The sequence below is a fragment of the Castor canadensis genome, chromosome X (assembly GCF_047511655.1).
Source record: "Castor canadensis chromosome X, mCasCan1.hap1v2, whole genome shotgun sequence".
In the NCBI taxonomy this organism is placed as follows: Eukaryota; Metazoa; Chordata; class Mammalia; order Rodentia; family Castoridae; genus Castor; species Castor canadensis.
Genome location: NC_133405.1, coordinates 88,081,760 through 88,097,200, shown reverse-complemented (window position 1 = coordinate 88,097,200; position 15,441 = coordinate 88,081,760).

Below are 15,441 nucleotides of genomic sequence, written 5' to 3'. Positions count from 1 at the left end.
ATTCTATCAGACCTTTAAAGAAGAACTGATACCAACCCCCCTTAAACTGTTCCATGAAATAGAAAGGGAAGGAAAACTGCCAAACACATTTTATGAAGCCAGTATTACACTTATCCCAAAACAAGGCAAAGACACCTCCAAAAAGGAAAACTATAGGCCAATCTCCTTAATGAACATTGATGCAAAAATCCTCAACAAAATAATGGCAAAACGAATTCAGCAACACATCAAAAAGATTATTCACCACGACCAAGTAGGCTTCATCCCAGGGATGCAGGGGTGGTTCAACATACGAAAATCAATAAACGTAATAAACCACATTAACAGAAGCAAAGACAAAAACCACTTAATCATCTCAATAGATGCAGAAAAAGCCTTTGATAAGATCCAACATCATTTCATGATAAAAGTTCTAAGAAAACTAGGAATAGAAGGAAAGTTCCTCAACATTATAAAAGCTATATATGACAAACCTACAGCCAGCATAATACTTAACGGAGAAAAATTAAAACCATTCCCTCTAAAATCAGGAACCAGACAAGGATGCCCACTATCTCCACTCCTATTCAACATAGTACTGGAATTCCTAGCCAGAGCAATTAGGCAAGAAGAAGGAATAAAAGGAATACAAATAGATAAAGAAACTGTCAAAATATCCCTATTTGCAGACGACATGATCCTATACCTTAAAGACCCAAAAAACTCTACTCAGAAGCTTCTAGACATCATCAATAGCTATAGCAAGGTAGCAGGATATAAAATCAACATAGAAAAATCATTAGCATTTCTATACACTAACAATGAGCAAACGGAAAAAGAATGTAAGAAAACAATTCCATTTACAATAGCCTCAAAAAAAATCAAATACCTAAGTGTAAACCTAACAAAAGATGTGAAAGACCTCTACAAGGAAAACTATACACTTCTGAAGAAAGAGATTGAGGAAGACTATAGAAAGTGGAGAGATCTCCCATGCTCATGGATTGGTAGAATCAACATAGTAAAAATGTCGATACTCCCAAAAGTAATCTATATGTTTAATGCAATTCCCATCAAAATTCCAATGACATTCATTAAAGAGATTGAAAAATCTACTGTTAAATTTATATGGAAACACAAGAGGCCACGAATAGCCAAGGCAATACTCAGTCAAAAGAACAATGCAGGAGGTATCACAATACCTGACTTCAAACTATATTACAAAGCAATAACAATAAAAACAGCATGGTACTGGCACAAAAACAGACATGAAGACCAGTGGAACAGAATAGAAGATCCAGATATGAAGCCACACAACTATAAGCAACTTATCTTTGACAAAGAAGCTAAAAATATACGATGGAAAAATAGCAGCCTCTTCAACAAAAACTGCTGGGAAAACTGGTTAGCAGTCTGCAAAAAACTGAAACTAGATCCATGTATATCACCCTATACCAAGATTAACTCAAAATGGATCAAGGATCTTAATATCAGACCCCAAACTCTTAAGTTGATACAAGAAAGAGTAGGAAATACTCTGGAGTTAGTAGGTATAGGTAAGAACTTTCTCAATGAAACCCCAGCAGCACAGCAACTAAGAGATAGCATAGATAAATGGGACCTCATAAAACTAAAAAGCTTCTGTTCATCAAAAGAAATGGTCTCTAAACTGAAGAGAACACCCACAGAGTGGGAGAAAATATTTGCCAACTATATATCAGACAAAGGACTGATAACCAGAATATACAGGGAACTTAAAAAACTAAATTCTCCCAAAACTAATGAACCAATAAAGAAATGGGCACATGAACTAAACAGAACTTTCTCAAAAGAAAATATTCAAATGGCCAGAAAACACATGAAAAAATGCTCACCATCTCTAGCAATAAAGGAAATGCAAATTAAAACCACGCTAAGATTCCACCTCACCCCTGTTAGAATAGCCATCATCAGCAACACCACCAACAACAGGTGTTGGCGAGGATGTGGGGAAAAAGGAACCCTCTTACACTGTTGATGGGAATGTAGACTAGTACAACCACTCTGGAAAAAAATTTGGAGGCTACTTAAAAAGCTAGACATTGATCTATCATTTGATCCAGCAATACCACTCTTGGGGATATACCCAAAAGACTGTGACACAGGTTACTCCAGAGGCACCTGCACACCCATGTTTATTGCAGCACTATTCACAATAGCCAAGTTATGGAAACAGCCAAGATGCCCCACCACTGATGAATGGATTAAGGAAGTGTGGTATCTATACACAATGGAATTTTATGCAGCCATGAAGAATGAAATGTTATCATTCGCTGGTAAATGGATGGAATTGGAGAACATCATTCTGAGTGAGGTTAGCCTGGCTCAAAAAACCAAAAATCGTATGTTCTCCCTCATATGTGGACATTAGATCAAGGGCAAACACAACAAGGGGATTGGACTATGAGCACATGATAAAAGTGAGAGCACACAAGGGAGGGGTGAGGATAGGTAAGACACCTAAAAAACTAGCTAGCATTTGTTGCCCTTAATGCAGAGAAACTAAAGCAGATACCTTAAAGCAACTGAGGCCGATAGGAAAAGGGGAACAGGTACTAGAGGAAAGGTTAGATCAAAAAGAATTAACCTAGAAGGTAACACCCACGCACAGGAAATCAATGTGAGTCAATGCCCTGTATAGCTATCCTTATCTCAACCAGCAAAAACCCTTGTTCCTTCCTATTATTGCTTATACTCTCTCTACAACAAAATTAGAAATAAGGGCAAAATAGTTTCTGCTGGGTATTGGGGGGGGAGAGGGAGGGGGCGGAGTGGGTGGTAGGGGAGAGGGAGGGGGCGGAGTGGGTGGTAAGGGAGGGGGTGGGGGCATGGGGGCAGGGGGGAGAAATGACCCAAGCCTTGTATTCACATATGAATAATAAAAGAAAAATGAAAAAAAAAATAAAAGGGAGAAGGCCTATCCCATCTAGAAGATTGAAACAATAGGGGCAGAGAGAGGGAGAGGACCATAAAAGGGAAAACACATCCTGAAGGCCCACATTCCGGGTTAGATATTGGAAGATAGAAATGGGCATCATAGGTCCCCATATTTTATGTAAGGGGAATTCTAGAGACTGCTTAAACAATGTTTCAATCATCTGTCAAACAAGGGACAAACAAGCCCAATCCTGCAGCGTACTGAGGCACAAGCAGTCAATCCAAATAGTAAGCTGATAGAGATCCCCTGGGATTTGATGGTATTCCATTAAATGACACAAAAAGCAAGTTAGAGATTTGAGTGAGCACCTGGCATTTAGTAACCCAGTAAGAGTGGCAGAGGCAGCATCTGAAAGGAAACTCAAAGCAAGCCATGCATAGCCAAGCTGCCTGAAGATAATATTGTGTAAGAGAAAGAAACCAGTTAGGAGAGCAAACAGTGGAAAAGTGCCTGCACGGTGGAGCAAATGGGCATGTCTTCAACCCAAACAGAGGCAAGGAGGATAGTTCATACCTCCTGCAGAAACAGACGTATTAGATCTGAGTCACAGCACCAAAAATGTAACTGGAAGGTCAGTGAAGCTATCTTGATTACTTCATCCACTGAGAGAAGAATTCTGTCAAGACATGAAATGTAGTGAAAGTAATAGTAAAAAGCACATTTGTCCATTTAAGTTCATTTGCCCATTTATAGATTGAATTATTTCTGATTTTGCTGTTTAATTTTTTGAGTTCTTCATATATTCTGGATATTAATCCTATGTCTAATGAATATATAGTAAAAAATTTCTACCATTCTGTATGGTAGAACAACAGAGCTTTATTCTGTTGTTTCTTTTGCTGTATAGAAGCTTTTTAATCTGATGCAATCCCATTTATTAAATCTTGAAAATATTTCCTAAACTATTGGAGGTCGATTCAGAAATTCATTGCTTATGCATCTGTCTTGAAGTGTTTCCCCTATGCTTTCTTCTAGTAGTTTGAGTTTCATGTCCTACATTAAGGTCTTTGATCAATCTCAAGTTGGATTTTTATAGGGTGAGAGATAGAGATCATTTTCATTTTTCTACATGTGGAAATCCAGTTTTCCCAGCACCAATTGTTAAGAAAAAGGTCTGTCTTTTTTTTTCTGGAGGTACTGGGGTTTGAATTTAGGGCCTCACGCTTTCTAAGCAGGTACTCTACTTAAGCCATTCAAGCAGAAAGAGGCTATCTTTTTTATGGCACCTTTGTCAAAAATCAGATTGATATAATTGAATGGTCTTATTTCTTGGTCTTCTATTTAATTCCATTGATCTATGTGTCTATTTTTGTGTCAGTCCCATTTTTTTTTATTATTGCTATAGTTCTGTAGTACATTTTGAAGTCAGATATTGTGGTACCATGAGAATTGTTTGCTTTGCTCAGGATTGCTTTGGGTTTTCAGGATCTTCTGTGTTTCCAACTGAATTTTAGGATTGCGTTTTCTATTTCCATGAAATATTGATATTGATGGAGATTGCATTGAATCTGTAGATCACTTTCAGTATTATGGTCTTTTTAACAATATTAATGCTACCTGTCCATAAGCATTCCATCTTTAATGTGTCCTTCAATTTCTTTATTCAGTGCATTATAGTTTTACTTATAGAGGCAATTAATCTCTTTGGTTAGGTTAATTAAAATGTATTTTCTGGGACTATTGTGAGTGGGATTGATTTCCAGATTTATTTTTCTGGAGGCTTATTATTGGTATATAGAAAAAACAGTGACTTTTATGTTATTTCCTATCCTGTTACTTTACTGAAAATGTTCATGAGATATAAGAGTCTTCTGGTGGGCTCTTCTTTAGGGTCTTTTAAATATGGGAACTTATTTCCTGTACATAGGGACAATTTGACTTTTTTTCCTATTTTTATCCTTTTATTTCTTTCTCTTGCCTTATTACTCTAAGATTTCAATCATTATATTGAAAAAGAGTAATAAGACTTGTCACCCTTGTCTCTTCTGGTTTTAGAGGAATTGCTTAATATTTTTCCTCATTTTGGTATGATGTTGACTAGTAGTTTGTTGTATATAGCACTTATGTTGACGTACAATCCTTCTATTCTTAGTTTCTTTAGGGCTTTTATGAAGGGATGTTGAATTTTATCAAGGGCTTTCCTGAATCTATTAAAATGATCATGTAATTTTATCCTTGATTTTATTTATGCACTGTATAATATTTATTAATTTGCATATGTTTAACCATCCTTGCATTTCTGGAATGAAACCAACCTAATCATGGTTCAGCATGATCTTTTGCCTGTGTTGTTAAATTTGGTTTGCAAGTATTTTGTTGAGGATTTTTGCATCTATAGTCATTAAGGAAATTTGTCTGTTACTTTCTTTTTTAAATTAGCATATGTTACTTGATAAAGGGTTTCATTGTGATAATTCCATGCCTACATATAATGTACGTTGATCATATTTACCCCCTCTATCACTCTTTTCCCCACTTTAAAAAATATTTAAATATTTTTAAATATTTAAATATGCTTCAATATGCTGTTTTCTTACATGAGTATAATGTACTTTGATCATAATTTTTGTTATGTCCTCATCTAGTTTTAATATAAGAGTAATACTGGCATTGTAGAATGAATTTGGAAGCATTCTTTTCTAGTTTATGAAATGGTTTGAAAGCATTGATTTTGGATCTTAATTAAAGATCTGATATAATTTTGCAGGGAATTTGTCCATCCCTGGGGGTTTCTTTCTTGGGAGCCTCTTTATTACTTCTTCAATCTTATTGCTTATTATAGATCAGTTTGAGTTGTTTATATCCTCTTAGTTCAATTTTAGTAGGTCATATGTGTCTAGAAATTTATCCATTTCTTCCAGATTTTCAATCTATAGAATATATACCTTCAAAACATCCCCAAATATCCCTCTGTATTTCAATGTTATCTGTTGTAATATCTCCTTTTTGCTTCCAATTATGTTACTGTGAGTCTTTTTTCTTTTGAATAATTTGCCTAATCATTAGTCAATATTTTTTCTTTCAAAGAACCAACTCTTTGTTTCATTGATCCTTTTTTGGTTTCAATTTCATTAATTGTATCTCAGTTTTGGATTTGACTTGTTCTTGTTTTTGTAAGATACTGAGGTGCATCATTAAGCTATTTATTTGAGATCTCTGTGGATATTTTAATGTAAGCACTCATAGATATAAGCTTCCCTCTTAGAACTTCTTTCTCTGTAGCCCACTTGTTCTGGTAAGTGATATTTTCACTTTTATTTGATTCTAGGAGTTTTAAATTTTTTCTCCTGATTTATTCTAAGACCCATGGATAGTTCAATCTCCATGTGTTTGTATAATTCCTATAGTTTCCCTTGTTATTGATTTCTAATTTCATTTTATTATGACCTAACAAAATCTAAGAAATTATTTCAATTTTTTGTTTTAGATCTTAAAATATGATCTGTCTTGCTGAATTTATTTCTCATTGATTTTAAATGATAACTTTGCTGGACATAGTTATCTTGGTTGTCAGTTATTTACTTTTAGGAAATGAAATACATTGTTCCACAATTTCCCAGTTGAGAAATTTGATGTTATTCTGATGGGATTGCTTTTGTAAGTAGCTTGGTACTTCTCTCTTACAGCCTTCAATATTCTCTCTTTGTTATGTATTCTTGGCATTTTAACTATATTATGAATTGGAGGGGTTCTTTTTTTGGTCATCTCTATATGGGGTACTAAATCCCTCCTTTACTTTCATGTCCTTATCTTTCCTTGGATTTGGAGAATTTTATGCTGGAATTTCCTTGGATAAATTTCCCATGCATTTGGTCTGCATATCAGCTCACTCTTTTACACCAAGATTCCTAGGTAATATCTGTTAATCATGTCCCAGATTATCTATCCCTTTTGAATTTCTCATCCAACTCTTGATTTGACTTCTTTAAGTCATTCATCTGTTTATTCCAATCCTCTTTGAGGTCATTGATCATTTTAAAAAATAGACTTTTCAATTATTTTTTCATCATTTCAATCATTTTGGGTTTTTTTTGCAATAGGTTATTGAAGGGTTATGAACTTTTTTGAAGAGTCACATTGCCTTGCTTTTTCAAGTTTCTGTGTTGTGTTCATGCATCTGTTGAAATGAATATCTCTACTGGTTTTAATGGGGTTCTTCTTAGTAGCCATCTCTTGAGGTCTCAATCCTCACTAGTACTCTGGAGGGTGAAAGCAGACCACAGTAACAACAACAGCAACAACACAAAAGCAAAACAGATATTTAAATATAGTAAAAATCAGTTGGAAAGAACAATTACATTCACAATTAAGATTGAAAAGAGAATAGTTAACATAATATAAGATAAACTAAGGTGTTATTTATTTATTTGCTATATTGGGGCTTGAACTTGGACCTTGTGTATTTATTATCTATAGTCCTCACATTATACTTTCTATCTCTACAATTTTTCATCCTATATACCTGCTCCTTTGTAGCCTGTGACCTATATCTCCCTATCCATGCTAACCTTGAAGGGCAGACTGCAGGAGGTCCCAAAAGGTTATAATTAGCCAGGGAGACTCTTCTTCTTTCCAGGAAACATCTGTTTGCAATAGAGAGTCATCTCTACCCTCAGGCAATAAAAAAAGGTTATAAAAAACCAATTTCCAATCTGACCCATGGGACCACAGGTTTCCAGGTCCCACTGCATGCCTCTATGCAGCCTTTCTCTTCCCTTCTCTACAAATAAAATCTTTCTGACCTCTGCTGCTCAAGTCCACTTCTGCTTTCAATCTCAGAGCAGACTAAGAACCCCCAACACTCAAAACTTGCTGCGTGTCATTTGCACATCATCTGGCGACTATGAAGGGACACTTCTTAGTTTAGTACAGGTTGCGCCAAACTGGAGGGGACTGCCTAGGAAGTGGACATGATCATCCAGCATTCTGATGGAGTCTGTTCTCCAGGTGAGTCCCCCTACCACAGCTTAGCTATGGTGGATCTCTCAGGCTGACTCTCTCTCTCTTTCTCTCTCTCTCTGTGTCTCTCTCTGTCTCTCTCTATCCTGCTAAGGAGGGTTTCTCCCTCAGGAACCTGGGGGAAAATCTTTGAGCCCTCTACAACTGTTAAGGCAGGCAACCCAAGAAATTGGGGGGCTGTCCGGAGGCTTATACTGGACTGCCAATGCTATGTGGGCAAAGGTAAAACCTCAGTGCACCGAGGCTTTTTGTCCTCTCAACTCTCAGCTCCCTTCCTCCTTAAACTCTCTTCCTTTCAGATCTGACCCACTAAGGAGGAGGTCTGAAAATAGCTGGTAGAAAGGAAAGTTTCTCTTCAAGCTATATGGGTACTCTGGCCGGGGCAACTCCCCAGTGAGACCTGAAGGCTGAAGATGCAACTTCCTGACCTGCCCTGAGACTCCAAAGGTGGCTACGTATCAGAACCCCTCGAGCCATGTCCATGGCAAACAGAGAATCAGATCTCTGCATTTTCTTCATAGTTCCCATGGCCAGAGAGTTGAGGTCACCCCTTGCTTCCAGTGCTCCAGTACTGCCTCTGGAGGGATTGACCTGGACAGCAATGATGACTAATATAATCCCTCATGCATTGAACCTGGAAACTCTCTTTCCCCCAGTCCTCAGCTTCTACTTCTTCCTTCCCAAGTAGATCAGGATGAGCAGCCTTTCCCTTTGTCCTAAACAACAATGGGCTTCCTTCTTCAGCTGAGTCTGGGAGAGATCTTTACATCACCCGTTCAAAACCTAATCCTTAGACTATGTCCTCAAGAGCTCCCATGTCTCTTCTGCAGCCCCCATTTCAGTTGAGTACACCAAAAATTGCTAATCTCTAACTTGGGCTTAACTGTTTTTGTTAGGCATCTGGTTGATTTGGTTAAGCAGTTTCCTATAGTCTTCCCTCAGGGGAAAAAAGAGTTAGGGGATAGAGACCTTAAGGGTTTTCTCAGTTTTTTTCCCTTATTGCAGCAGCAACAACAACAAAAAACAATGCCTTCAAACGTTCCCTCTTTTTTCATAGAAAATATGTATGTCTCACAGGATATATAGGGGGACAAAAGTTTACCTCATCAAGAGTCCCTGTACATGCCTACACAAGGGTTCTCCCTCTGGCCATGCAAACCCTCTTGGTTACTTTAGAGCTCCTCACTGATGGTGTTGTTTTTAAATTACAAACCTTCAGCTGATAGAGGAGAATCAGGTACCTGGGGCACAAGGCAAACATGCAAAAAATTGATCAGGGTCACTCTGGCCAGGTGGCTGCAGCCAGATGTACCTAAATGTCTTCCCTATGACCTTAGCCACAGTTGGCAGTGGCAGGAGAGTATGGGAGAGAGGGACGCCTTCCCCACATAGAGGATCTCCTCACCTGGGGATGCCTAGGTAAAAGGAGAAAACCCTTGCCAAAATGATCAATTTTTCCCTAGATGGGAATTCAACCTTCCAAGATCCCAGAAGGGTCCTCCCTTGCCTGCTTACTAAAACATTGGAAAGACCTTAATCCAGAAAGTCTTTAACAAAAGTGACTCAAGTTTTACTGCACTCAGGCCTGGCCACAATATCCTCTGGGAGATGAGGGGAAATGGCCAGAAGCAAGGAGCATTAATTATAATACCATTCTTCAATTAGATGTGTTCTGTAAAAAGGAAAGAAAGTGGATTGAAGGCCCTTATATTCAACTTTTGTTTTTCCTAAGAGACCACCAGAATGGCTGAACAAATGCAGGCTAGATACCCAGACCCTTTACAAAAAAGCCCCCAAACACCTTTGAGGAACCAGAACCTGAAAAATCATCTGATGCCCAAAGGCCCCCAACAATGTCAAAGGGGGCCTCCCTCATGACAGAAATCAAATCTTACTTCTCTGGAAAAACAGCAAGTACTAGATCAAGCAGTTCTTGCTGGGGATGTTTACCACTTAGATAAATGTGGCCCTACAGGCCTATCTCAGGCTAGGCCCTTGCAGGAGGAGGAGGGGGTGGGGGAATAAAAACAGAGACACTGAATATCTTAAGGGAATCCCACTTCTGAGTTCCCACAGGAGATCAGGCAGTGCCTAGGCAGGACTGAAGTGGGACCCTGAGAATGACAAGGAAGAATGGACCCATAACCACTTCATCCACTGCATTCTTGAGGGTCTAAGGAGAGCCAAGATGAACCCTTAATTACTCCCAAGTCATGGCTGTACAGCAAGGACCCTTAGAAACTCCAGTAGCTTTCCTACAGAGACTTAAGGATGTTTTACAAAAGCATAGAAACATTGTACCAGAGTCACAGGAGGAGGAGATCATCCTAAAAGATAAATTTCTAACACAGTAAGCCCCAGATATTTGTAAAAAGCTTTCAAAAGCTGGTAGCTGAAGGGAGCAGAGATCTAGACCAATTGGTCCTTGTAGCCACATCTGTATACTATAATAGGGACTTGGAAAAAGAAAAGGACCTGGGGAGGGAAAAAGAGAAAGGATAAATGGCAGGAGGCTCTGATCACAGCACTCAGAGAGGTTCCCCCAGGGCAGAGTCCAAACCCAAGGACATGTTTTCAATGTGGACAGGCAGGCCATTTTAGGAGGGAGTGCCCCCAGAGGAAGCCACCTCCAGAACCCTGCCCCATTTGCCAGGGAAATCATTAGAAGGCATGTTGTCCTTGGTTCCCAAGGGAACCAAAGCCAGAGACTCCCACCCAATGACAGTCCTGGGGCCTCCAACCCAGGCTCCTGTGACCACCATAAAACCATACTACTGAAAAGCACAAGGTCAGCCTCCTTATCGATACTGGAGCCAAAATTTCAGCTATTCCTTTCTCACCCAGACCCAGGTCCTCCAAGAAAATTACTGTGTGAAGCATATCAGGCCAGCCTCTAGAGCATTATTTCACTCAGCCTCTAGCCTGCTCCTAGGAAGATTTCCACTGCTGTCACTCCTTTTTAATTGTCCCAGAAACCCCTACTCCTCTGTACCCCTATCTAAATTGGGGTACAGATTCTTTTACCCCCCAGGGGAGTACTTTTGCTTGCCCCTGAAAGAGGAACAAATAGACCCCACAAAACATGGGATGGGCACAAACAGCAGTTCCAGTCCTAATTCATCTCAAGGACCCCTCTTGTTTTCCCCATCAAAAACAATATCCTTTAAGACCAAAAGTTAAGGAGGGACTAATTCCCATAATCAAAGACTTAAAGAGACAGGGACTGCTAATAGAATGCTCCAGCTCATATAATGCTCCTATTCTCAGTGTCAAGAAGGGACCTAACAAATGGAGGTTAATCCAAGATCTCTGCCTAATCAATGAAGCAGTAGTGCCTCTCCACCTTGTAGTTCCAAATCCCTATATGCTTTTAGCCCAAATACCCCCAGGTACTGCATACTACTCTGTCCTGGACTTAAAGGGTCCCTTCTTTTGCATTCCCTTACACCCTAAAATCAACCTATCTTTGCCTTTGAGGATCCAACATGAAATACTGGATGGAATCCCCAGGGATTCAGAAATAGCCCCCATCTCTTTGGGTTAGCTCTAACCCAAGACTTGGCACAATGGCAATATCCACAAGCTATTCTGCTACAATATGTAGATGACCTCCCCTTCTGTGGACTGACTGTGCCTGTCATTTCACGAGCCACTGAATCCTTACTAAACTTCCTAATACATAGAAGTTGTAAAATCTCTAAAGAGAAAGCCCAATTGTATCAGTCTAGAGTTACATATTTAGGTCTTGTCCTGGAGAAAGAAATGAGGGCTCTAAGAAAAGATAGAATCCATCCGATCTTGATGTTTCCTCTACCTAAGACTCTGAAACAATTGGGGCCTTTCGGGGAGTGACAGGATACTGTAAAATTTGGATCCTGGGATATGCAGACCTAGTTAGGCCCTTATATCAGATCCTTAAAGAAGCACAAAAGGATTCCCAGCCTTTTATTAAATGGGATGACAAGTCAAAAACATGCATTCCACCAGTTAAAAAAGGCCCTTATGACAGCTCCAGCCCTAGGTCTTCTGGTACAGGACAAGTTTCAATTATATGTCTATGAAAAGGGAGGATTGGCCCTGGGAGTGGTGACTCAGCTCTGGGGCATCACTCCCCAACCAGTGGGCTACTTAAGAATTAGATCAGGTAGCCAAGGGATGGCCAGGAAGTCTTTGAGCAGTTGCTGAAGTTAGCCTGCTAGTGCCTGAAGCTCAAAAACTTGACCTGAACTGGCCCCTGAGACTTTACACCCTACCTCACCTAGGGGAAAATTTAAACTTAAAAGGAAGGTTACTCTAACAGTTTGAGGGATAACAGCATTAATTACAGCCCTAGCTAAAATAAGTTATGGGGTGATTGCCAATCATGTAACTACAAAAAAACCTAACCAAAGTAGTAGAGGACACTTCAGACCAGGTAGGCCTTGCCATTAAGGACATACAAAGGTCTTTGTTATCCCTTGCCTGTTTGGTCATGGAATACCACCTGGCCCTAGATTTTCTTTTGGGTAAACAAGGAGGGGTATGTGCCATTGCCAATATTTCCTGTTGCACATATATAAACACTTCAGGCATTGTAGAGGAACGTGCAGACTACATTCCCCAACAGGCTTAATGGTTCTGAGAACAGTCTCTTGAAAATCAGGTATGAACATAGGTATGGGACCAAATAAAATCCTGGCTCCCCTCTAGGACATGGTTCCTAGCCTTTCTGGAGCCTATAGTTGTCATTATTCTCTTACTTGTGTTTGGGCCTTGCATTTTAAACTTACTTGTCAAGTTTGTTTCCTCTTGCCTAGAATACATCAAACTACAGATTGCCCCTGACAGAGATAAGAATTACCTACTATCTTGGTCCCCTTGATAACCCCTCTCATCTCAGCCCAGATGCTGTGGGCCCCTTCATTGGTCCCTGTCAGCAGGAATCAGTCATTGAAGAGACTTCATTGTCCCTATTCCTAACAGCAGTTAGGGCAATCATTGAGAGGAGGGACTCAAAGGGTGGACTGCAGGAGGTCCCAAAAGGTGATAATTAGCCAAGGAGACATTTCTAGTTCCAGAAAACATCTGTTTGCACCAGAGAGACATCTCTGCCCTCGGGCAATTAAAAAAAAGGCTATAAAAGCCCAATTTCCAAACTGACCCACAGGACCACTGGTTTCCGGGTCCCACTGCATGCCCCCATGTAGCCTTTCTCTTCTCTTCTCTACAAATAAAACCTTTCTGACCTCTTTTGCTCAAGTCCACCTCTGCTTTCAATCTCAGAGTGGACCAAGAACCCCAACACCTGAAAATTCCTGCTTGTCATCTGCATATCAACCAATGTTTCTTTTTCTATCTCTAAACTATACTTTTCTAGTTCTCACATATGAGTGAGATTAGGCAGTATTTATTTCTCATTCTGTTTTTTACTCATTTCACTTAGCATAAGAGCCTCTAGGCTCATTCATGTTGTGGCAAATGGCAAGATCTCTTTCATCTTTAGGGCTAACATTCCATTTTATATGTGTACTGGAGGTTATCTATTTATCCATCAATGAACACTAAAGTTGTTCCAATAGCTTGGCTATTGTGAATAATGCTGCAATGAACACAGGAGTGCAGATATCTTTGTGAGGTGGTAATTTCATTTTCTTTGCATATATGCCCAGATGAGAAATTGATGAATCATATGGTAGTTTTTAATTTTCTAAGAAACCTTTATACTGTTTTCTATAATGACTATATTATGGAAATCTACATGTGCATCAGCATCAAAAATGCTCGAGTTCCCTTTATCCACATTCTCACTGATTTTTTTCTTTCACTATTTGTTAATGTCTATCCTTACAAATATGAGGTGGTATCTCATAATGGCTTTAATTTGCACCTCTGTGATGATTAATGAAGTTGAACATTTTTTATATCCCTCTTTGTCATTTTGATCTCTTCTTTGTAGAAATATCTATTTAGGTCTTTTGCCCTTAATTGGTTACCATTTTCCCATTACCGAGTTGTATCAATTCTTTATAAATTTTAGATATTAACTCCTTATCAAATATATTTTTGCATATATTTTCCCAATCCATAGACTGTCATGTTATGCTATTGATTGTTTCCTTTGCTATCAGAAGGTTTTTGGTTTGATGCAGTACAATGGATTTATTTTTTATTTTTGTGGCATAAGCATGTTGTGTGATAGCTGACAAATCATTGCCAACATAATATTGTTCAGGAGTCTTTTCCTTATGTTCTTTTCAATGTAAAGATGGACCAGATAAAAAATTAATAAGGAAATATTGTTTTTGAATTGCCCTTTTGACCAATGTACCTAACAGATGTGTACAGAGATTTTTCACCCAACAGGTGGAGAATACATATTTTTCTCCAGATGCTCCAGTGTTGAGTGCATATATTTGCAATATTTATGTTCTCTTGATGAAACAGCCCCTTTGTCATCAAATGACTTTCTTTCTCTCTTGTGACAGTTTTTGACTTGACATACATTTTATCAGATATAAAAATATAGCCACACCTGCCCTCTTTTGGTTTTTGTTTGTGTGGATTATCTTCTATCACTTTCAGCCTATGTGATTAGATTCCCCAAAGGTTCAAGACACCACTTCAACATATTCCTAAAGGGAAGGTACACAAGCAACTTGTTTGGGGAATGGAGTCTTGTTAGCAGTATGGCCTTAATGGGTACAGCATAGCAGCAGCTCTGCCCAGGAATGGTACACTACTGAAAGCCTGGCACAGTAGTGACTGAGCCTCAGAAATAGAGGGGTACAACAACCACTCACTTCTAGGTCAGTATGTATACTAGTAGTGGCTCAAGTTCGAAGATGACCTAGAGAAGCGGCAGCATGGAGCATGCGAGTGTGGGGCACAGCATTCGTTCTTTTTCTAGGAGTAGGTCAGCATGTGTACTCCAGGAAGCTCCCTTGGCTGGTCTCAGAACCTACAAGGACTACAAGAGTATCCCATAGTGATGAACAAAAGAATCACCATAGGAATGGTAATGGGTACTGCTAGGCTTTTCTTCCTTACATTTTCTCTGCACAGTGAAGTGCCTCTTAGATCTGACCTGATTCCTGACTGGAGGGATGGGTGGTTCTTTCCCTTCTCTAAGTAGCCATGCTAAATTTATGTGCTTGTTCTAAAGAATTTCTCTTCTTCTTTGATATTCTCTAATGCTCTCTATTATTTATTTTGATTGCAGTTTATTTATGTATTCATTGTTTTTGGTGTGTGTTAAAGTACTAGTCAGCCCTCTTGTTGATACCACACACTGCAATATTAAAATTAATAGGATGACCCATCAAATTAAATATAAAGATACTTTGTTTTTCAAAAATGAATAAGACATTCATCTGTAGTCAAATGATTTTTGACAATAATACCATGATCATTCTAGGAGGAAAGAATAGTGTTTTCAACAAATGTTGCTAGAACAACTATATCCATATTCCTGAGAATGAATTGGGCCACCTACCTCACAGCACATACTAAAATCAACCCAAAATGGATGAAAGCTCATAAAATAGCTT